The sequence below is a fragment of the Ochlerotatus camptorhynchus genome, unplaced genomic scaffold (assembly GCF_037179485.1).
Source record: "Ochlerotatus camptorhynchus isolate MF236.1 unplaced genomic scaffold, CSIRO-AGI_Acam_v1.1 ptg000091l, whole genome shotgun sequence".
NCBI lineage: Eukaryota > Metazoa > Arthropoda > Insecta > Diptera > Culicidae > Ochlerotatus > Ochlerotatus camptorhynchus.
The window spans coordinates 1,387,604-1,412,223 of NW_027040581.1; the positions used below are offsets into that span (position 1 = coordinate 1,387,604).

General features: G+C 38.8%; 1 protein-coding gene and 1 pseudogene across 3 annotated transcripts in view; one reads left to right on the forward strand and one right to left on the reverse strand.

Moving 5' to 3' along the window:
• Nucleotides 1-24,620, reverse strand: part of LOC135698596 (uncharacterized) — a 40,572-nt pseudogene that overhangs the window by 5,716 nt on the left and 10,236 nt on the right.
• Nucleotides 1-24,620, forward strand: part of LOC135698615 (5-hydroxytryptamine receptor 1-like) — a 314,209-nt gene that overhangs the window by 5,603 nt on the left and 283,986 nt on the right. For 2 of the 3 annotated variants that reach the window (XM_065218673.1, XM_065218670.1), the window contains exon 1: nt 21,644-22,052. The exons of the other annotated variant lie outside the window; for it this stretch is intronic. The gene's annotated coding sequence lies outside the window, so the exon portion shown is untranslated. Of the gene's footprint in view, nt 1-21,643; nt 22,053-24,620 lie in introns of those variants that run through there. 3 annotated transcript variants of the gene reach the window in all.

The window sequence follows — 24,620 nt, forward strand, 5'->3', positions numbered from 1 at the left end:
ATTAAAAAAAAGTGTAAACTTTAAGTATCTCAAAATTGTCTTGTTGCATTTTTATAATTTTTTGTGGCAGTCAAAATTTTTGCAAAAATGTGATGGATTGCTCATTATAAACAAATATTAATAGTTTCATGGAAATCGAAGGTCTTCTAATTTTTATAAATCCTGGATATTGAGCGGCGCCGGTGGTGTAGTGGTAAGCGTGATTATCTCTCACCCCAGCAGGCCTGGGTTCAACCCCAGTCGGCGCCGCCGGGATGTTTTGAGGCATAACATCTCTGATCACGCCTTCCTTCGGAATGGAAGTCCCCGGTTCATGAGTTGATGGGTCGATAGGTAGGGTATGGGAGCTGCCTCCCTGCCTCAGCACGGAAAACAAGATCGACGGAAAACAAATCAAGGGAAAAAATTCTGGATATTCCATTTCCATATGTGATATGTATGATTGGACTAAATTATTTCTTTGGAAATTATCGCAAGATATCTTTGAAAATCCATGATGGATTTTCGTTATGATCATTTCAAAATATGTTCAGAGTTACTTTCAGGATTCCCCTCAAAAGTCCTATGATTTTCTCCATAACAATGTTGAAATTATGTGGAAAACACTTTTTTTTTCTTGTCGGGTATTTTCATCACTGCGACCATTTTTCAGATATATTGTGATATATTCCCCATTTTTTTTTCTTTAGCTATATCAAGATGCCGTATCACTATTATTAAGAGTGATCGCCATCGTTTGACTAATAGCATTATCCCAGCACGGCATTATACTTCGAATAAAGTGCACTGCCATACTGGGAGTTGTTCTCCAAATATCAAAGGGTTCTATCAGCCCCTTGTCGAAGAACTTACGCCTTTTATCGAAAATTGCCGGACAATGGCATAGCAAAAGGTCCGAGTCTTCCTTTTCTATGCCACAGAAGCGACATACATCATCTTGAAGTTTTCCAATCAGCTTCAAGTGATAACGGCTCGGACAATGACCTGCATATATACTAAGATCTTTCTTAGAAAGATCCAGGATTTTGCGGGTCACAGAAATGTTTGGATTAGTAAATCACTTCGACTGCCTAGCAATAGAAGTGTTCTTCCAGTTTTCCTTCACTTTTGAAGATTCCCACGCTTTTAGCTCCATTCTAAGGGATGCAGCCGGTAAGCCACAAAAGGGCTCTGGCCCGATGAACTTATGAGAAGATCCGAGTCTTGCTAGTGCATCAGCTCTTTCATTTCCCTCAATTCCGCAATGACCAGGAACCCAATATAAGTTGACTTGATTATGACAAGATAATTTTTGAGGTGATTGAACACACTCCCAAACAAGTTTTGAGTACATGTCGCCGACTTTAAAGCATTTAGAGCAGCTTGACATGACACATACATTTGAACTCTTATAGTTTCTACGCAAACATTTAATGGAACACTCTAAAATTGCTTGGATTTCCGCTTGGAACATCTGCCCATAGGAACCGATATTTCTATCCCTGGGCCAGTGTGCAAAACACTTACGAATTCCCTTAAGAAAAGTCTGGAAAATTACTCTTCATTTATCTTCGTATTCTTAATGATTCTTGCGTGAATTTACCAAAATTTCTCGTCTTATCTCCCAAAAGTTCTATGGTCTTCACCTTCGAATTCCATGAGAAATTTTCTCAGAACTGTGATGCAACTCTTCTCACGAATTCTCTTAAGAAAATCTCGTGGGGTTTTCTTGATATTCTCTTGGAAAGCTCTTGCAACTTTCATAGAATTTCGTTTAAGTATCTCCCTAAACCTCAGAAAACTACAAGACAGTTTGGAAATATCCTGGGAATTCTTCTCTTTGAAGCCCTCGCGGAAATGAATTGAAATTCCCTCTGAATGAATTTTCTTCGGAATTTCCTAAAAATATTCTTTAAATCTGCTTGAAATTTTGCCTTGAATTTCTCAGAGCTTCCTCAGAATGTTGCAGTCTATTTAAATTTTTATCGATATTCCCTTGGAGCCCTCTTCAGAAATCTCTTTGATAGTTTGATTAACATTTAAGTGATTTTCAGCCGTAACAGCACCCTAATAAAATTTGAATGGTTAGTTTGCTTAGCGACGTATTCAGGGTGTCTTCCAAATAATTTGTAGAATAGTTCTACCATGTGCATTATCGTTCGAGTATGGTATTTTTTACGTAGGATTACGTCTTTCGGCAACATATACGGGGTGCAATTAAAAAAAAAAACCAAAATCAACCGCGTTACGAAAAGTAGTCAGGTTTTAACCACTTTTAACTCTGTCAATAGCGGATGGATTTGAATACTAAACAAGCAAATCGATTGGAAATTTTTCTACGAATTTGCTTAAATGAACAGTTTATCATATATGAATAAATAAATTTAAAAAAAGGCTGCCCTCTAGAACCCTCGATTCACCGAAGAAGGAGAAAGAAGCCGCACCGCTACTGATCGGATTCAGTTGCTCGTCGTGAGCCGTTGTGGGCCATCTATGCCAAGCACGTCGCCCTCGTTCCAAACAACATACAGCTCACGAGCCTCATCCGTGTTGAACACCCTAATAGCTCACCAATGCTCAACGATCACGACAAAACGGTTCTTTTCAGGACCACCATAAATTATTGTTGTTTAAAAGTTTATTTTAATTGAACGTTCACTCGCCTTGCTGCAAGCCACATCACCTGAAAGCTCTTTGATAATGTACCCAGCCACGTTTGTGGTCAAATGAGTAACAAATTGAAGTGGTACATAAAAATTCTCGCGTTGACCCAATACCACATGCCCTTGTCAATTAACCAGACACACTTCGAATGAAGGTAAGGTTTTCTTCAGGACGCTGGAAAAACCATACAATCTCGAATTTATATGATTGATGGCCAAACCAAAAATTCCGTGCGTTTTGTGCAAAACAATGCGTAATTTTGTCATCAGAAAACTAGGCGTTTTCGGGATGGGGAAAAGTGCTTTCCCTAACACAGTTGCCGAATATTGATACCGAGCACGTAATCCTATGTCAAACCACTTACTATTTTAAAATAAAAGCTCACAAACAATTCAAACGTTTGAAATATTGAAAACTTGGACACTTGAAAACTTACAAAAATCGTAGAACAACAATTTGTTTACAACTTTTTCTCAGACATCATTTCAATCAGAAGTGGCGTTTTCGTTCTACAATGAAATGAAAAATGCTAAAGACGCAATTTTGAAAAAGTTTACAAGATCCAAAATGGCCGAATTTAATCTAAAATGTGAATGATTGCCCATAACGAAAATAAACGATTTTCGGCATCTACGCATTGTTCCCATTCTGAAAATACCCATATTGTAGGGTATTTGACACTTTTCTGATGGATCCAGATTTTTGGCATCTACGCGTCTTTCCCATTCTGAAAATATCCATTTCTTAGGGTATTTGACACTTTTTTTTCTGAAAATCGACGGCCGCCATCTTGGATTCCGAAATGGTGTTGGATATCGATTATCGTTCTCGGTCCAAAAATACCAGGAAGTAAGTCACTCTGCCACCTTGTGTCTGTGCTGACTGTGTTTCTTGTGTGTTTCAGGGTGTTACTACGTGCCAAGCGAGCTGTCAGATACAATTATGTTTACTGGCAACCGGATATTCCCGATTCACCCGAGCATTGCTCAACACTAATCAGTGTGGAAGTTGATTATTTGGTCGGTTCCGGTTGGCTTTCATCGCTAGAAAAAGCCGTGTTTGTCATAAGGTCTGAGCAGATCGGTATTTCTCGGCTGGATTGTTTCACGAAGGCGCTTCTCACGCTTTTCGAAGGAACTGCTGGAGGGATGCATTGCTTCCACTGGAGATGGCCTTTACTACTGCATTTGGAAGACGAGGTCTTTCACTTTTTGGGTTTTTCTTCATTCCGACGCTGATGGCAAGATTTCCTGGAGAAATGAACTTTCGATCGATGAGGATACTTTCTGCCTTCATCATTTCCGGAATTGTAACTAGTGCTTTCTGAGTCGGAAGTGGATCCAAAACACTAAATAATTATGCTTGGTGCTCCTCATATGCTTTGCAACCCACTGGCTTCGTAGATGTGATTGAAACTGGTCCCTTCGGCATGATGGTTCAGTCGAGGTTTAGTCTCTGTTTTATCGTAGTACTGCTTTACGATCTTCTCCATTCTTACACTTCCGCCACCGGAGAACATGGACGGTCCGTTATTATACGTGGAAATGAAAACCGTGATTCTCCACTTTGGCCAGTATGTTGAGTGAGCAACAGAACAAAAATATTAGAAATGTAAACAAGTTTGGCAGTGGTGCCAGAATTTATGTTTATATGGCGGAAGGGTGTTGCAGTGTGTCGAACTGTGTTTTTGGAGTGTGGTGTGTGGTGGCAGAGTGACGAACCCCTTGGAAAATACCCATATTTCAGGTTATTTGAGACTTTGGAATGGCCTCGTTGATTTAATTTTCGTTTAATATAGAATAATAATTTACTACTACATATAATTCGGATGCCATCCCTATCGGCAACCAATATTGTGCGGATACTATCCGTATACTATATGTTGATGCCTGACGACGCGAATATTTTCCACAGAGATGGCACTGTTCCGCTGGAAGGAACTGATAAAAATCTCCATATAGAAATTGAGAGAAGTGGGAATAATTCGCTTTCGGTGAATATTCAGATCAAAAAAAGTGATCGATAACCTATATAATTTAGTCAGGGACTCTGTCATCCAGTTTTTTCCCGGAAATTATTGATAAACAAGCTACAATTAAATAAAAATGATTTTTCTACCAGTCCCCAGAGAGCCAAAAAAATCAAATTTGAGAGAGAAAATTTGCTCTGACGACCTCAATCTCTCAACACGCCATGTATTTTGATGACACTCGATTTGTGATTTCCCTTTCACAGATTACAAAATAGAGTACCTGTAACTACAAAACATGTCTGGTATATCTTTTTTATCTTTTTTGCACAAAATATACTTTCTGCCCCACCCCATTCATAAAAATTGGTGGGAAATCCTGTGAGGGGCGAACTGTTTTGTGTGCAGACTGTGTAAAAAAGGAAGGACTCGAATATTAATCTAAATGCATATATACAGCCATACAATAGCAAAACGATATAGTGGTTCTCAGAATTTCGTAACAATTGGTAGTTTTGTGCCTTATCGAAAAATATTTAACTCGTATTTTTTTTTATTTTCTCATTGGGGTGACTATTTACATGTTAGGGTGGTCCAAAACAACGATTTGTTTTCTATTTTTTTTTCTTCCAAAAATGACTTTTTTCCAATCATAACTTCAACTGGTTCAACTGGGCCGATTTGAATGATCAAAATACTTCTCAGAAAAAAATATTAAAGCTTGTCTACAGAACATATAAAAAAATCAGCGATGGATTTTTCTTCGTTTTTGAGTTACGATTTTTTAAAATTAATAATAGCTCAAAAAAGAAAAAAAAATACATCGCTGATTTTTTATATATTGTGAATAAATGCGAAGTCATCAAATCAAGAAGACTGGCAACTTTGCCAGAATCCAAGCGACAGATACAATAGCGCTGCGCTTGAGTGAAGGTGGAAGCAACGCATAGAAAAATGACACAAACCTTTCTTTTGAGGATGTAATCTTAGCTATAAAATTCGTTCAAAACCTTTACCTTTGAGCAGCAGATGACGCAATTGTACCTGTCTCATAGCGTTTGTATGAGAAAATGGAAGAGTTGCCAGTCTTCTTGATTTGTTGTCTTCGATAAAAGCCTAACACTCAAAAAATAAATCACATAACCAGTGGAAAATATCCATGTGAATTTCACATAACCTTCATATGATCCAATAATTGGTAATTGCACCACTAAATCACATGAACGTTATGTGTCCAATGAAATCTATATGATTCCTCATATAGAATTTCTTATGCTATGTGATATTCAGATGGCAATCATTATTTTTGTTATTGGAAAAATATTATGTGCGTTCCTAATAGAAACTACGTGAAACCTTTTTTCAGTGAAATTTTCTAAGCAAAATATAAAAACGTATTACGCCATTGGCACAATGCAATGGTCCCAAAGCCGTATTTAGGAAGACAAAAATGTTTGCGCTAAACCGTTGGTTTTAGGCATATGATGTCTTCGGAGAGTTTCTTCGAATATTTGTTGGCCAATTTTTTCATGTTAGTGAAATTTGGGTGGCTCCTAAAATTTGTGAAAATGTGAACTTTTTATTGCTAGAAATTTGAGGAACAATCAATTTACAGCAACTTTTCTGAAGACACCAAATTTCCATTTCTTATGGTTCATGAGTTATGAAAAATTGGTTTTCTGTTAATATCTTTCCATAGGTTCATTTATCGTAAAAACATTGTTCTAGACACTTTAGATCATTTAATGACAAATATTTTTGCCCAAGCAAGTAAGTTGCTCTTTTTTTATTGGAAGGTTAAAAAAATTGCACTTCTCAATTGTCAATATCTCTAAAAGGAGTGAACCGATTTTCAGACTTTTAATTCCATTCGAAAGATCGTTGTTTTGTAAATTTATGGTGTGAAAACTGCGAGAGCGATTTTTGTTTAAAGCATTCAATTTAATTTTTTCAAATTATTATTTTTATGCAAAAAACTGCCATCACTCTCCAAATGAAGGATATAGTATCTTAATCGCTTCGGTAAAAAATGTGTGCCATCGAAACTACTAAAAGTGTCTAGAACAAAGTTTTTGCGAGAAATCAATGTATGAAAAAAAAATTTAAGATAACCTTTATTCTACGATTTACCCTAGCTTATATTATAAAACATCAAACATGGCCTACTGGGACTGTGTTACAAACCTTACCTTCCACATCACTGACTACATTCATGGACCACTTTAAAAATTGGCAAAAATATAAAGAAACTTTCCCGAGGACACCATATGCCATAGCGCAATTTTTTATATTTTTTCTGAAAAGTATTTTTAATAACCTTTCATTTGATATTTTAATCATTCGAATCGCCCCAGTGGTTCAAAAGTTATGATTTTAAAATAGAAAAAAATAGAAACGTTTTTTGGACCACCCTAACATGGAAATGATCACCCTAATGAGAAAATAAAAAAATGCGGGTCTAATATTTTTACGATAAGAAACAAAACTACCAATTGTTATGATATTCTGAGAACCACTATATCGTTTTGCTAAGGAATAGCTGTATAGAGGTACCAGGCATGTTTTGCACTGCAGTGTCCTCTGTGAACAATTAACAGAAAACAGATTGCGTGTGGTTTCCGATAGATGTCACCGCAAACAACAGTAGTGACATCTGATGGAACATGAATGCAGAAGTTTTACAAAACGATTGATTGAAGTGAAAGTGGGAAAAACGAAGGAAGCAGTTTTCGAGTTGCATAAATTGAAACACATTAGTTTACTGCAAACCTTTCCCCACATCCAACATCTCAGTGATTTCTCGTGGAAGCACAGAAGACTTCTCGGTTGCCTTCACAGCGAGTATCACGTCAACACATTCCTTCCCATTCCCTATTTGATCTGCATTCGCACACGCAATATTAGATCTCCAGTTTTTACACATCGAGGATGAATGTTAGATCCAAACATCATCTGTTGGTTCTCTGTGTAATTGCAGCTGATCTGGCAATAACAGAGCAGCAACCGTGGGCGGTCATCATGCTCATTCATTGCGTCAATTGAAACAAATCTTGAATAGAAACAAGCGATAGTCAAGTCATGTTTGACAGGAGGAATGTTCATCGTGACTCGATAACAAGAAACTCAATGACTTGCAATTTGTTACTTTTCCAGAATCATTTGCTGAAGCCAACCGGATTATCCAGTAAGATGCTGAATAGGGGAAATGGCTCTAATGTTGCTATTTATCAATTTTATCTAGATGAACTTGCTTAAATTGGGACGGTACTAATGGATATTTTTGGTCGCTATTGAAATTTTAGTCGATTGCTGAATTTATACCTTACCTTACCAATCAGACTAAGGCCTTGTTGTCCTCTTCTGTCCGAAGAAGTCGTCTCCACTCAACTGGATCCGTGACCACACTTCACCAGCCTCGCAGTCTGCGAAGGGTCCGCAAGTCGCCTTCTCGTCATAGATTAACCGATCGCAGCCCGGGAAGCCGAGCGATTTGCAGTTCCGTGTTCCGAGTTTCCAATCGTAGTACTTATTTCGTCGCGTAGGTCTGTGCCGATTGTTCCGATCCGTATTTCTTTCTTCAGTATTTGCAACTTTATGTTTTTTTTTCCAGGGCGGCTTGTTGTGCCTGCCCCAACCCCCTGTCTCGCCGGGGTACCATCGTGCACAGCTCTGTTAAGAGTCCCACGCTGGCACTAGAACGGTGATCGGCACATGGAGAACAGACGCCGTTTTAAGCCGCACCTCCATGGTGAACAGCCGCTCGGGTTTGGTGAAGCATTTCCTCTATATTTCCGTAAATACTATGGTTACCGCGCCAGTGTACGCGTCGCACCTCTTCACTTTGCTATTGCCGGACTGGCAACATTGCCCAGGCTACGCCACCCAGCTGTGTCCATTTTTTAGCTGGTAGTCTTTTGTTATCATATGACTCGGGGAGGCGTGAAGTAGGAACTTGTGAGGACCAGGGCTAAGCATTCCGCTCCTTCCAGGTTGTCAACTCACCATTTTGTAGCCCTGCTGAATTTATGTATGGGCCCAAATTAGGGGCATTTAAGCCGACATTACATCCATTTTCCCTATGACGAAAAACCGCGGAAGAACGTTCCGATTGGGGCAAAGCCGGAACCAAATTTCTGGTAACGGCGGTCGGAACAGTTGCAGCGAATCGGATTCCGCAAACATAAACAGAAAAAAAATAGAGATTTTCACGTCCAGTTGTATTGGTGCGATATGTGAGACCGTGTTGGTGATAATCCGAGTAAAATACATAACAAATAGCTGTCAAACCCATTTTGACAGATCTGATTTTTTTAAGTTATATCCTAGATTAAAATCGAGAATAATTCGAGATAGGCATTTTATCGTCGCTGATGAACTGACTTCGGACGCCTCCGATTAGCGAAAAAGGCCTTTAATTTACTGCTGGCGACACAATAGTGGCACCATCCATTCACTTCGTATTTTCCGCTGAAACCACATTATTTTATAAGATTAACTAATCACTTCCAGGAATTCACCTATCGCCTATACGTTATCGCCTTCGAAGGTGATTTTTCCTTTTTTGTTTTGCACCGAAATCCCTTCGCACGATTATCTTCATCGCCGCTGTGAGTCAAACGCTGATAAGCGAGGAATGTTCCGATTTCAATCAACATTCTTCCATCCGCAGTTCCGATCGGTGCGGTTGTTTCGAAATATCGACTCCCCATTAACTTTGTCTAATTCAGCGCAGCAAAGAACCCGTCCGTCCATAGATCAAAGATGTTCCTAAAAATAATCACTCGCGCACTCGATATTAAATAGTAACGGGGTAATAACTATTTTCACCAAATGAACTCACTGCCGCCGGGCTGCCGGTTAGTTTGGCACCGCACCAAGGGTAATAAAAATTGATGGCTGTCACTAAATGGTTTGCATTTGATGTTGCATTTTTCCAATATTCTTTTTTTTTTGAGTGGGAGGAAACCTGCTTAACGACACCCGGTTGCATTCTAGCAGAATCGATTCAATTGCGACCGGCGACCACATGACCGACGAAAAATCCAATCTCTGCTAGTAGCGTACAAACAAAGTTAAATGAATGAATGTCCCCCACCCCCCAACCCCACCTCGTCGTTCGTGATGCAATTTTGTTCGAAAAAAAAGGTGGACATGTTTGGCTCGTTCTACCCTAAAGGGGGTAACGACGATAATGCTCCGGTCGGTCGGTGTCAATGTCAAGTGGTGTGTGCACACGGACACTTTCACACGACCACCAATCAAGTTTTACGAACACCGCACCCCCCCCCCGCCCCGCGCCCTTACACATATGGGACGTCATCCATAGAAGGGTGGACCAACGACGACCAACCGAGCGACCGACCGACCGTAATGATGCTGGTTTAGGGTTGAATGAGATGCATCTATCTGGATCGGAGGTCGTTCGTCGTCAGATGAGTGGAAGAAGTTTGAATTGTTTGAATAACCCTGGACTGGAGAAGTATCGGATGGCATTGAAGACGCTGAAACACAACTACTTAATCTTCACAGAATTCTGATTCTAGAAAACTCCTTTCCATCAAGAAACGCACACATTCACGGAGCCAAACATAACATTAGGGAATACCGCCATTGACCCGTACGTCATCGTGTAAACAAATCCCATAAGTTGTCTTCTCTCGCGTCGCGTCTCGTGAGTGTCGTGTAGTTCCTCCGTTAGCACAACACAAAAAGTAAAAAGTTGGGATACGTGTAAACATCTGGCAACAAGTGCGCTTGGGCCTGTGGAATGTGGACCCGGCAAGATTACATCATGACCCGACCTCCACAGCTCGGTTGGATGCCTTCCGGCCCAGTGGGAGCTAGTGGTGGATGATGTTGGTCGCGCCACCTTAATTGAAGATGCCGTTTTGGACCGGCTGCAGGATGGGCCAAAAATAGAAACATCCCACCCCATCCATTCGAGGCACCATTTTCATTCAGGATCGACCAAGGGGCTATTTTCGTATTTTTCCTCTCATCTTGGGGACTTGGCGAGGGACGGGATGGAGGAGGAGTTGGTTTCTGCTTTCCCTTCCAGGTCACTTAATTCAATTAGAACCGATGGAATGGGTTGACGGTAAAGTGATTCAACCATGCTTTGAAGAAGTGAAATTCTGCTCTAGTGGGTGTAAGGCCAAATGTGAGGAATGTCAAGAGTGAAATTAGAAGTAAACCAAACCAAATGTATGATTTGCTTACTATTGTGTGATATTCATCATCGCAGGATGTTAGTGGAGACCGCATGAACGGAGAATGAGGTGTACCGAGCTGCGGTCCAATGCAAGAAAATTGGAGACCAAAATATGTGGACTGTATAAGCAAGCGAAATTAATTGGGACGGAACAAATCACTAGTTTTTCTTTAGTCACTCGATGCTCGCACCAGTCGAGGGGGAGGGGGGTGGCAAATAAAAAATAAACCAAAATTACATTACTTCTTAGCCTTCGCTTTGGTCTTATACTTCTTTGAAGCCGTGATTTTTTGACACTAATGCATAACAGAAGCCACAAACATTGACTTTATTTTGTGTAACACTCGGGTTAATGTAGATCAATAGGATCACAGCAACTGATTTTTGGGTTTTGATAAATTCCGGGAAAAACATTAAGCGGAATACCACAAACGTAATAGTTCTTATCAAAAAAAAAGTAACAGGTTGTATCCAAGACACGACCGTAGATTTGACGTAGGATTACGTGCTCGGTATCAATATCCGGTGACTGTTTTAGGGAAACCACTTTCACGGAAACGCCTCGGTTTCTGATGACAAAATTACGCATTTTCGGGCACAAAACGCACGGATTTTTGCTTTAGTCAATAGATAATAAAAATGCGAAAATGAAGAGGGGGAATTTCTTGCTAAAATTTTCCGACCGTGAGATATTCGCGATCAATCATTTAAATTCGAGAGTCTTTTGCTTTTTCTAGCGTCCTGGGAAAAACCTTCCCTTAATTCGAAGTGTTTCTGGTTAATTGACAAGGTCAAGTGGTGTTCGCTCATTGCGATTATTTGTATGTACCACTTCAATACTGTTACGCATTTGACCACAAACGTTTCGTTGCTGGGTACATTACCGAAGAGCTACTGAATCCGATCAGTACTGGTGCGGCTTCTTCCTCCTTCATCGCTGAATGCGTGCTCATGTGAGCTGCAGCTCACTGCTTCCGAACAGCCTTTCGTTGGAGCCTGGAGAACAATGTTCAACGCCACGCGTCGAAAGCACTGTTACTGATGACGACCGACCAGACACCACCACACATGGTGATTGAATAAGCACCGTTCGGCAGGACCGAATGGAATTCGATTTTGAAATCTGTGTGAGGGAAAGCGCTTTTTGCAGGCAACAGTTGGACAATTGTGTAATTTTCAATAGTTACCTATTGAAAATTGATAAAGTGTTCATCTGAGCAGATTCGTAGAATAATTTCTAATCGATTGGCTTGTTTAAAATTGAAATCCTTCCACTATTGACAGAGATTTGAGTGGTCAAACCCTGACCACTTTTCGTAACGCGGTCGATTTTGTTTTGCACCCCCAATATGTTGCCGAAAGACGTAATCCTACGTCAGAAGGCAGAAGGGGCACGAACGGAAGCTTGACGTAGAACCGCTAGTGTACGAAACAAATGTGAAGAGCATTTAGTTCTTTTAATTGATCGATCATCTATTTTCATAACTCTTTCCATTTTTGGATTGTAGGCGTACCAAATTTGTAGTATTTATTTTTTCAAATAGAAAGTTGATGAAGAGAATCGATCAACATCACTTGCACCCTGTAGAATCAAGCCAAGCTATCCGTTTAAAGCCCTCAAAATGCCCGAATCGTCCATCCGGCACCAATGTTATATCACATCTGCCTTTGTCGTAGGCCATAATTCAATTTATTCCCATCGTCTGATTATTATGTACAGCGTTGCCGGATCATTTTCTGAAAAATCTGGAACAGTCTAAATATAAAATCTGGATAAATCTGGAATTCTCCAAAAAATCCTGTTTTTAACATAACGCTACTGAAATGTGATGAATCTCCCGTAAAAATCAGTCAGTATGATCATCTGGAATTTATTCAAAGCCTACCAGAATGTTTATGAAATCCATGTTTAAAAAAAATATAAAGCAAACTTGATAGCACTGCTAAAATCATTCAAAAGTTAAGAAAAGTATTGACCCCCCAGCATTTCAAAATTGATTTCAATTTTTGATAAAATACTGCAGCAAATATTTCTAGGATTCGGAGGCAGCAAAGAGTCAAGCAACTTTGATGGGATGATTTATTTTTTAACTAATACACTGAAACCGCCGTTTACGAAGTCTTTTTTTACGCAGTATTCAATTTACGTCCCTCTTTTGACGAAGTAAATCCCAAATAACGAGTTTTCTTTTTACGAAGTAAATTCCAAATAACGAGTTTTTTTTTTGTGATTTTGGGAAACTGGGATAAACTGTGAAATACCCCACAATATGGGTCTTGTTGGAATCGGAGTGACGTGTAGGGACCGGAAATCGATGTGTGAAGCCATTTTGGAATCCAAGATGGCGGCATCCGGCTACAGGAAAACATGGAAATTCTGCCAAATACCCCACAATATGGGTATTTTTGGAATCGGAGTGACGTGTAGAGACCGGAAATCAATGTCTGACGCCATTTTTAAATCCAAGATGGCGACTTCCGGTTACATAAAAACCTGGAAATTCTGCCAAATACCCCACAATATGGGCACAGACAAACAGACATAACACATTGAAAATTTCTCAATGTAAAACATCGTCGCTAAAACATTACCGCCATCTGTTGAGTACACTGTGGTGGGTAGTACGCTGAACAGATGGCGGTAGTGTGTAAACGTCAAACGCAAGGGTATTGACTATGCACGCCACAGGTGGCGGTACTACCAACTACGATACTTTTACATTGACCGTTAAATGCTTGTTCGATGAACATCTTGCGAGTGTTATGTCTGTTTGTCTGTGATATGGGTATTTTTGGAATCGGAGTGACGTTTAGGGACCGGAAATCGATGTCTGACGCCATTTTGAAATCCAAGATGGTGGCTTCCGGTAACAGAAAAGCTTGGAAATTCTGTCATATACCCAACAATATGGGTATTTTTGAAATTGGAGTGACGTGTAAGAACCGGAAATTTATGTCTGACGCCATTTCGAAATCCAAGATGGTGGCTTCCGGTTACAGAAAAAATGGCAAATACCACCACATCACCCGATTCTTAAGATACCCATATTGTAGGTTATATAACATTATTTTTATGTTTTTATGTAACCGAAAGTCGCCATATTGAATTTCAAAATGGCGTCAGACATGGGTTTTCAGTACTAATAAGTCACCCCGATTCCAAAAAACCCATATTGTGGAGTATTTGACAGTATTTTCCAGTGTTTCTGTAACCGGATCTCACCATCTTGGATTTCGAAATGGCGTCAGACATGGATTCCCGGTTCTCACAGGTCACCCCGATTCCAAAAATATCCATATTGTTGTGTATTTAACGGTAGCTGTGGATCTGATCAAACTTCCATTGTCATAGGCAAGCAAAACCATGAAGTTTGACACCCATATATGTTGAAATAGTTCCAATCATGGCCTCAATTGACAACATCCCTCGGGGCACCCATAACCTGCTCCAAGATGACCATCGCTACTCTTGATTCTGAAAATGCTTCTGGAGATATCAAGCCGCAAAATCATGACCATCGATACCTGCGTTAAGCCGGCGCCGGTGGTGTGTTGGTATGCGTGACTGCTTTCTAACACCCCGATGGGTCTGGGTTCAATCCCAGCCGAGGTCGGTGGGATTTTTCTGAGGCATAAAAATCTCTGGTCACGTCTTCCTTCGGAAGGGAAGTGTCACGTCTTCCTTCGGAAGGGAAGTAAAGCCGTTGGTCCCGGCCCATGTGTATGTGTGTTGAATGGGTGCGATATCCTACGCAGGTGTGGAAGCTGCCTTCCTTGCACATTCGATTGCCGTCAATGGATGGCAATCGATGTCCGTCGGTGATTGGCACTAGATTGCGGAACAGTGACCGACGTTAAATAAAGGAAAGAAGAAGATACCTGCGTTGATGTAATTCATGAGAATAACAATACTGTTCGCATTACCGGAACCGATTTCACGGAAATAGCCAGATCTCGGTTGTTTCTTAACCGATCTTGGATCTTTTTCCACCAGTGAATTAAAAATTCCTCCTAGTATCAGGAAGAAAATGCAAAGTTGAGGAATAAATCATACCCAAGAAAATACCATGCTAGGAAATAAATCATTTATTTACATGTCCCCGAATAAACCGAAACATCTCCGGTGACCACTGGCCACCGGAAGCTATACAATGGTTTATTCAAACTTCGATAAATTTTTCTGTCGAATGAAATTGGAACTATAAAATTTTGAACATTTTTCGAAAAGCTATGGTCATTATTCAAATTTCAAATTTCAAACAAACAACATTCAGTTGGCAAAATTTTACCTTTCTCAATCATTTTGTCTACCCCCTGTATAAAGGGTGTAACGGTTAAAAATGAGTCGACTAAAAGTTGGTGTATTTTTATTTAATAGTACAGTTAAAAAATTGACGGTTTTGTCCAAACCACGACCGCATTGTTGACGTAAAACTACGAGATTGCTGTTCCGTTCAATAATATATAAGTAACAAAATAAATGGATTCGAAATTTAATTGAAAATTTGAAACCCTTGATATTTTTCACGGATGTCCCTTGGAAATTTCATAAGAATTCACTTGAAATTGTCTTTTTAATTCCCTCAGAATTCGATACTCTTGAAACTTCTTTGAAGTTCTTATAAGAACTCTCTTTACATTCTTCTCGGAATTTATTTAGAATATTCATTAGAAATTAACCTGTAATCCTCTTTACAATCGTCATGTCATTTCACACAGAACCACCTAATAATTCTACTTTGAACTAAAACAATTGACTTGGCGTTGTAGTCAAAACTCTATCAAAATGCTTTCAAGAACTCCATTGGAATTTGTATCATCTCTAGATTTCATTCTAAAATTTCCTCTAAATTCCTTTGGAATTTTCTTCAAAATTATCGAATAAGTTCTTCAAAGTGATTGTATCCGAAAAATCTAGTAGTTGAGAAGATTATCATTTTCCAAAAGGAGGACGAAGTATATTTTTTCCCGGTTCATAATCGAAATTCACGGACTTCTCTCGGTGATTAAGAATTTCCGGCTTTTTCCCGATTTCCCGGTCCACTGGTCACCCTGTTTCCAGTATACAATAGGTCTGATCCATCTGAATATCATTACTAGATATAGCAATCTCCCATCTAGTCGAAACACAGAAAACGAAATTAACTCAGAGAGTGAGTAACTTTTGCTCATTCGTAAGGATACATTTCTTGAAGCGTTGGTCACTCAGCGCATGTGACTCACTCTCTGAATAAGATTCGTTTTCATTGAATGTAGGCTGTTTATGCAAGTCTTTTGAATCAAATACTACTAGCACTGCATGGTGAGTGAATTCTGAACTAAGAGGCCAATCATGTGATAGGTATTGTCCATCCAAATAACTTAACCAAATACAGAAAACGGCTTTCTGGCCGTGCTGTCAAGTTAAAACATGGAATTTGATGCATATTACACACTGAGCTTGACTATCCAATATCCAATTTCTAGCCGAGATGGCAAGCTGAATACATTTAAAACGAAAATTACTCCAAGAATGAGTCTCTTTTACTAATTTGTATGGAGAGTTTTTTGAATCGTAGGTTTTTTTTTCCTCTGTTCGGAACCTAACACCACTGCGACCAGTAATTTGATCTATTGTAGTATATCCCGTGTCCTTAGTTTAGTGCATGCCGTATTACCATAGAGGTAACTCTAAGGCAAGAAGGTCCCGAAATAACGTGCTCAACTTTTTGGCTCAGCTCTGGTACTCTCTTCGGTCCCAAGCTAATCGATTCACCCCTCGAAACATAGAGAAATCCACTAACCCATCATTTTATCTGTCAAACTTTCATAGCGAATCAAAACAAACATTGTGTAGTAGTAGAATTTCGACTAGAAAGGGGTACGTTAATCGTTTGCTTGGGACCAATAGGCTAATCAAGTAGTGAGCCAAATTTGAATTCCTTAGCAACAAAATTAAGGAATGACACCGATAATGACCATGCATCAGAACCCTAGTCTTAACCACTTCAAACTAGGGAACAACGAATAGAAGATTAGGAATCACATAGATGAAGACTAACTAACTCATTTTTTCCTTGTTTCAAGATCATCCTCGGTGGACAAAGCCGAGTCTTGTCACTACCAACAAGGCATAAAAAGTAACAAGGACTAAGATGTGTTCCTTTGATTACTGAAAAATCCTGTTCCCCTAGTTTGAAGTAGTCAGGACTAGGAATCGGTGGTAGATCTTACATCCCGTAACGTATCACGAAAAGGTGATCTACCCACGTTACGTAGGTTACTCATGCGTTGAATAACCTACGCTTTAAGAAAAAAATAAAAGTTCATCCGAATGAGTAAAAGTAACTCGCAACTGCAGTCAAACTTTCTACGTTTCGCTTACTTAAGCATTTGGATTATCATTCAATGCACCTCCTTTTTCTGTATTTAGCTGATGTAGGCGAATGAATAGAAAAAATGCTACGATGTCCACGCTGCAGCGAACAAGTTAAAGGTCGACCCATTCAACGTGCAAAGCTGAATGATTATGCGGCTTCGGCTTGTGTTGTTATGGACCAACTTTCTGATGGCTGACGACCGCAACGAAGAAAATGTATGAGAAATTTGAATGTTTCTTTATTTCATAATTTTTAGCTATTTAAATATTCAACATTTGTAATGTGTGACATACCACACAAATCTTATAAAACTACCGAATCGATCGACATACAAATCATCAAAATCCATTGATTATTGGCCAAGTTATTAGCATTTAACTTCTGACCAATTTTCGTTGCATTTCCCTGCATTGGCACCCTTCCCGAAAGACGTAGTCCTACGTCAAAAAATTGAACACTATTAATTTTGTAGGTGTGTGCGTACGGAATGTTGCCTCTATTTTGTTATTGCCATTTACTATTCAGTTGTCAAAATGGCGTCGAAGCAAGAGGGACAGCGTATCAAAATTTTGCTCGCCCATAAACAAAATCCCATCGCTGAAAGCGGCTAAATCGACTGTAACAAACGTTATTAAAATGTTTGGGGAACGTCTGAAGACTGCTTGAAACCGAATTGCTTTCAATTGATAGATATCGAGTTAACTAGAAGATTAAGTGTATTTTTGAACCGATTCGAGTATGAATATGGCATTAAATCTGTTTTTGAAAGTTGGTGCACATGTGAAAAGTGAGGTAACGCGACCCCACTGGAGAAACAGTTCAAGGCAAATTGACGTTCAGCATCAACTAAGGTTGATATAACAGCGGTACCAAATCTGATGAAAGGTTCGAAACGTCAACCCGGTAGTTTGCATTTTGAAAGTCGGAAGTCTAATACAAGAATATTCCTGTATTTTGTAGCCGTTGAACTTCTAAAAGAAATAAAATTTTAACACATATAAGGGAAATGGCTTCAATGTTGGCCTATGGATCTAAGATTGGGCCCATCGCTAAAAATCTGCTATTTATCAATTTTATCTATATGAACGTGTCATTGGGACGGTACTAGTGGATATTTTTGGTCGCTATTGAGAATTTAGTCGATTGCTGAATTTATGTATGGGCCCAAATTAGGGACATTTTGTCATATATACTAACATAATCTGTGTACACTTAATTATATTTGACCAAATTTTGACCGTTCCACCCTTTACACAAACTATATTGCGATTGTATGGTTACTTTGATACTCCTATGGCCGTCAGAATGGTTCATAGGCTGGGAGTGAAATATTTCTGAAAGTGATTTGTTATATTTCTCTTTGTTTTGATTTTATCCTAAAGTTACCTAAATATTATAACACAGACATACACATTAAAAATTTCTCATTGCGAACACTACCGCCATCCGTCGTATACAGTGTGATGAGCAATACACCCAACAGATGGTTGTAATGTGTAAACGTGCAACGCAAGGGAATTGATCATGCGCCTGTGGCAGGTGGCGGTACTACCAACTTAAAAATCATTTAAATTTACCGTTAAAAGCGATTTAGGTGAACATTTTGAGAGTGTTATGTCAGCTTGTCTGTGATCATGTCTTTGCTGTTGCAAGTTCGGGTAATCCGCGAAAGTACTTACATTTTTCTCAGACACTTTTGATCTAACTGCAATCACTCTCTCATACTCGAAATGTGCCACGACCGAATTATTACATCGACGCCGGCTAATCGAGTACCAATCTTTACAAAATTCATCTGTAATATTAAAACAATGCAACGGTTATATAAAAAAGATGATTTATTGAGATAAAAGTAAAATTTTCTACTTTTCCCTAGTGCTATTCATATGGATAGTAATACATACCAAGAATATCAGTGTCGGAAATGAAATTCAGTGCCAGGTCAATATCTTACGGCAATTGACATTGTTGACAGCACGCAGATCTGCCAACAACGTTGCAATTGTAGTCATAATCTACACGCTATTTCAAAGCTACCCAAATTTGGGTACAATCCAACCAAATTTACGATACATATATTAAAAAAAAGACAAAATGGCGTACACTGTCGAATGACTAAATTTAACAATACAATAAAGTTCTGAAAAACTAATCTTCATTTTTATTCGGAGCAGGAAAAAGCCCATTTGAGTAGAGCTTAGTTCAGCATGTTTCTTAAATTGACATATAACTTATCTTTTAGCATCACCAGGATACAATCCAAATGATACAATTTATCCTAAAACTAAAAACTAGAAACGCAATGAAAGGAATCAACCGTAAAGTCCCTATTTTGCAAATAATATATTGAACTCATCAATATCAGCCATTTACTATGTTTCATTTAAATTATATATGCCATTTCTCAAACGTTAGTTGATACGTTTTGTTCAGTTAACTTTAGTAATTTCAACACATACTTAATAAATAAGCACCTTCAGCAAGCACCACTTTCTATAAACTAAACTAAATTAATCCCCTCATGGTTAGATCTGGCACTGCAATCATCTGAAAGCTCATTAAGGTCATGAAATCAGAAGCCCCGAATCGAGACACCACCCTGCGACGAACCAATCCCCGCTGTCCAAAAACATGTTCACAGAACATCCACCTATCATATTTATAAGTAGTTTTCTGCGCCACCTAGAGAACCCAGCATTCTCGATCTCCGAGACAAGTGTACTCAGCTGATGTTTAATGTTTACCCGAAATCCCCTTGCAGCACACCACACCACCATCTGACGACGGAAAGGCCGGCGGTCTACTAAGAACATCGTCGGCAATAGAAGCAGCACTCAAAGTACATATAGGCACAACACACGAAAGTAGTAATTATGCTAATCGTGTGCGAATGATCTGGCAACGGTAGGCGTTTTGGTCCGAACTGTCATCATCGGGTTCTGCATCCAGTTAGTAGACGTCGGTGCAGCTCAGCAAACAACGGGCAAGAGTGTTCAGTTCGTTGTCAACAAACGCGCTGCTCGCCATCTATCTCAGTGAGAAGCGAGAAGGTGGAGGTGTTTATCGGTTGTTATTGTTGTTGTTGTTGCCAAAAGTGGCGTAGGAAAAGTCCAGTTCGATAAATCTAGATAAACATTTCAAAAGGTCCTATCTGACATTTGTAAACAAATCGATTTTAATGCTTCTCTGTACTGCAGAGCTCACCATCTCTAAGTATTGCTCTAGAAATTTTAATTATCAATATTCAGAAATTCAGTTTTTATAATATTGCACAGCTCTCTGATTGGACCTTAAACATGTTTACTGTCCAATCTGTAATTCAACCAAAAAAAAATACAAATGCTATTAGGACCTTTGTTTCATCTCGTGTTTCACGTGGAATAGAAAAACTAAAACTCATAATAGTTAGTTGGAAATGCTATACTAATATGATGAACATGAAGTTTTAGAAATTCCTATGGATCCAACATCTAACTGGGAAGTGGGATATGAGAAAATTTCATTTACGATGCCTGTAATCAATCGCTCTGCTTCTGGCTCGGCTTCTGGTATGGAGTTGACGAATTAATTGCGATTCCAGGAGTACACCAAGGCAAAAGCTTATTCAAAATTCTGTCAAATCCGACATGCGATATTACAAGCGTGAATTTGGACGAGGATTTCGATCCAATTGCGGATCAACCACTTGAATTGCCAAGTGCTAAATCGGACGATTTACGCAATCTGATGCCATATGTCAAGTAAAAAGATTATTTTGCAACATTGCAACAGAAAAAACAGGAAGAAGAACAATAATACGGTTGTAGACCACTTTGATGTGGATCTCAATCCACTGGAGGACAGCGATGTAGATTTGATCGAATAACATGAATGAATGTAAATTATTGATGAACAGCTTGAGCTAATAAATATAAAACGAATGATGTAGAATGAAAAAACAGAGTTTGTTTATAAAAATATACCGAATATTAAAAAATATGCAAATTTTCCATCCACTTACATTTTTCCTGCATACATCAGAAAAAAATAATGGACAAGTTCTTATTATAAACGTAGTTTACTTAATAAATTGGCAGAATAGTAGTTTTAAGCCCATCAACAATTACAAATAATGATGTAGTTGTAATTATCTGACCTCTAAACCGTATTCTTACCAAGGTCCTAAGTAACATTAACTTTGCAATCAGACCAATTTGACAGGTCCTAACTGATACAGAAAAAAGCCAAAGGTCCTATGTAACAAAACCACGAATTAAACCTGAAAATTATGAATAAAACGAAGAAACATACACTTCAGTCGAATTCTATGTGTTTCCTATGCATTTGAGAATACAAAAGATTATCGTTTTATGTCGTAATTAAAAAAGGCATTTAAAAATATATTGCAAAAGTTCAAATCATTTTTTCTCCAATCAGCTTCAATGACAGATAGGACCTTTTGAAATGTTTGTCTAGAAATATTCAACCGCTCAAGCAGCCAGCAGTGGCATTTAAAATGTAACAGCGTCGGATTTGGTTCAGTGGAAGAAGAGAAACAACGCGAAGAAGCATTGTGGTGAGTGTGGTGAGTGAGGAGAAAAAAAATAATATTTGGATTTGAATTTGTGTGGCGCTGAAGCAGAAGAAGGGAAGAGAAGTGTGAGAAATTGTTTTTTTTTTCACGAGTGGCGTTTGACAGTCAACAGTGGCCGGCAAGCGCGACAAATTGGGTGGAAGAGTGATACGAGAATTAGAGAAAAAAAAACTGTTGCACCAAGCGACGACGACGAGAGGAAGAGGATTGGAGGAGTTCAAAAGTGATTTGGAGCAGTCATTTGGTCTTCGTGTGGGTGGAGAAAGGAGGCAGACGATCATCGGTAGCAAATAGAAGGTGAGTTGACAGTTGAGTAGCGTGTGTTTGATTGTTTTTTTTTTTCTAACTGAGGGTGGGATATTTCTGCTCGTTTTGGTTCTCAGAGTGAAAATAGGCGATGTTTGAACGACACAGGTGGTCCAATTTCGAACGAGACATACACCCACTTGTTGGAAGGAATTAGCTGGTTTTGGATGACACTCCGACCGACACAAGCTAATGAAAATGAACATTCATATGACTGTTTGATGCAAGGTCGATGGAAACACCGGAAACTGGAGCAGTAGAAATTTACAAGCTGCGAGTTGCGAGTTGCGATTTGCAAAAAAGTGTAAATTTTCATCCATCCTTGGAGTGGCAGCACCGAAGAAGTAGCAGGCAGAGTGAAGACTATTCAGTGAAAAATGTTTTGTGATATCGCATCGAAAACGATGCACTTCATCCATGTCCAGAACGTTGCGTAATTGTACATCTACTCGATGTACTACACTGCCGGTGGAAGCATAACTGTCCCATGTGACATTTCGACTTTTTTGGGATTATGATGCATAACGGGATAAATATTATATTCAAACATGCTGTTTATTCTAGAAAAATAAAAATAAAATGTGAAGTGGTTTTGTCCCATTGCAAAAATGGACCAACTTTTAATACGTATAAGAAATTATTCAAAAATTATAGTCTGTTATCCAAATAATACATCGTAAATATATTACAAGCTCCAAATGATTGCCCAAATCGTAAAATTAATCATTTAATTAATTGGATGATACCTCGATAACGTCGTAAGCACACTAAAACTTTTTAAAGGAAAATTTGAGCTATCATTCTCAGTTCTGTTACTATTTACAAATAAATAAATTAAAAAATGTACTAATCAACTTGAAACACCTTACCCTATTTGCACCTTTTCGTGACACATATGATGATTTGGTATTGAAAAACTATGAAGTAAAATGATGAGATTTATTTTAAAAATAAAAGAAATGCATACAACGGTTAACCTTAAATAACTATCATTCCGATGCATGTTGCTTGGTCGGAAGACCAACTAAAAATGATGTTTCGTCTTCTCCAATAACAGGTACGACAACTGCCAACAGAGAGGCTTTCCTATCTACTTCGATTCCACAAGAAGACCTTTGCCAGAGTACGTTAGCTTCAGTAGAGAACGTATCGTTTTCGATTAGCTGGAGTTGTTTCTTGGAAAACAGTTTGCTGTATTTAAGGTCCTCACTGTTGATGTTGCTTGCGTATCCTAGCTCATATCGTCCTTTTTGAAAAACTAATTTTCTCATGATGTCCACAATGGCTTGAATAAGTTCCGTGTACTGTGAGACATTAAACTTGGCTTGGAACGACACGTTCGAGACGCATTTTTTTTTCAACCGCTGCATGGAATGAATGAGCGGCCATAAAAATATGGTCTGATTCAGAAAACTTGAACAGTATTTGCTCAGTTTGAATTTCCGTACTGTTTATCAGAAGGATGATGTGTTGAAACAAATTCCAATTCTTGTTTTGGGATGAGCAACTGTCCAACCAAAATGTAAGTTTGTTAAGGTGAGCATGCTTATTAATTACTCTGAAAAAAAAAACAACTAAGAATGTCATTGGCAGTGCGACTACTGATCGACACGGGCCTAATACATGCAGGCACTGGAAATGATCGTGCGTATGCGCCAACAGGAGCAAATGTCTTGTTAAAGACTTATAGCTATCACTATCACTGGAACCACCGTACCAACCGGTGAACACTCGTGTTTATTTCAGTTACCATGGAGACGTAATTTGTGATTAGCCCCGGTCCCTTTCAAATTGTATCATTATTCATGAACGGCCTTATATTTGAAATGACGTTTCACATTCATCTAGTGATGTCCGATTTTCATTCGAATAATCGTTTAATCGATTAACGATTAACGATTAACATGTGCTGCACTCTCATTGGTGGAAAAATGACAGCACAGCGAACAAAAAATAATCGATTAGTTGTTAATCGAGTAATTAAAAAATGGGACATCTCTGATTTTGGTGTGATTGTTTTGATAAAAATGAGCGCAAAATTTCATCTATTCCGAGGGGGCAGCAAAACCACAAAATTACCTTGAATACGGGGGGTTCTCATTGGATGAAAGGGACCGTGAAAGAAGACACTAAAATAGAAAGTTTTTCTTCCGACCGTTTCATCTTAGTATTCATCTTTGACCGTACTGCTTTAAATATTCTATGGCAGACGTTTCCGGCCCACATTTAAATCAGTATCAACATTTCAAAGGGGCGTAATTGCTTTTGTAAAAAAATGGCTCCCCTCCAAATTAACCATGCTAGCTGGTAGATGAAACATTCCTTAGCCTGTGTCTCTGTGGTGTCATTAATTTTAATGAGTGAGCGAGAAATCGACGGCTAAATCCATTGTTTACAAACGCAATTACGCCCCTTTGAAATATTGGCACTGAAATCAACAATTTAAAGAAAAAACTCCAACTGTCACCCACGAAGTGTCAAACATAATAACAGCAGCAACTGAGAAGTTGGTCACAGTGGGACAGATGTGTGTACATTTTTCAACACGTCAGAGAAATT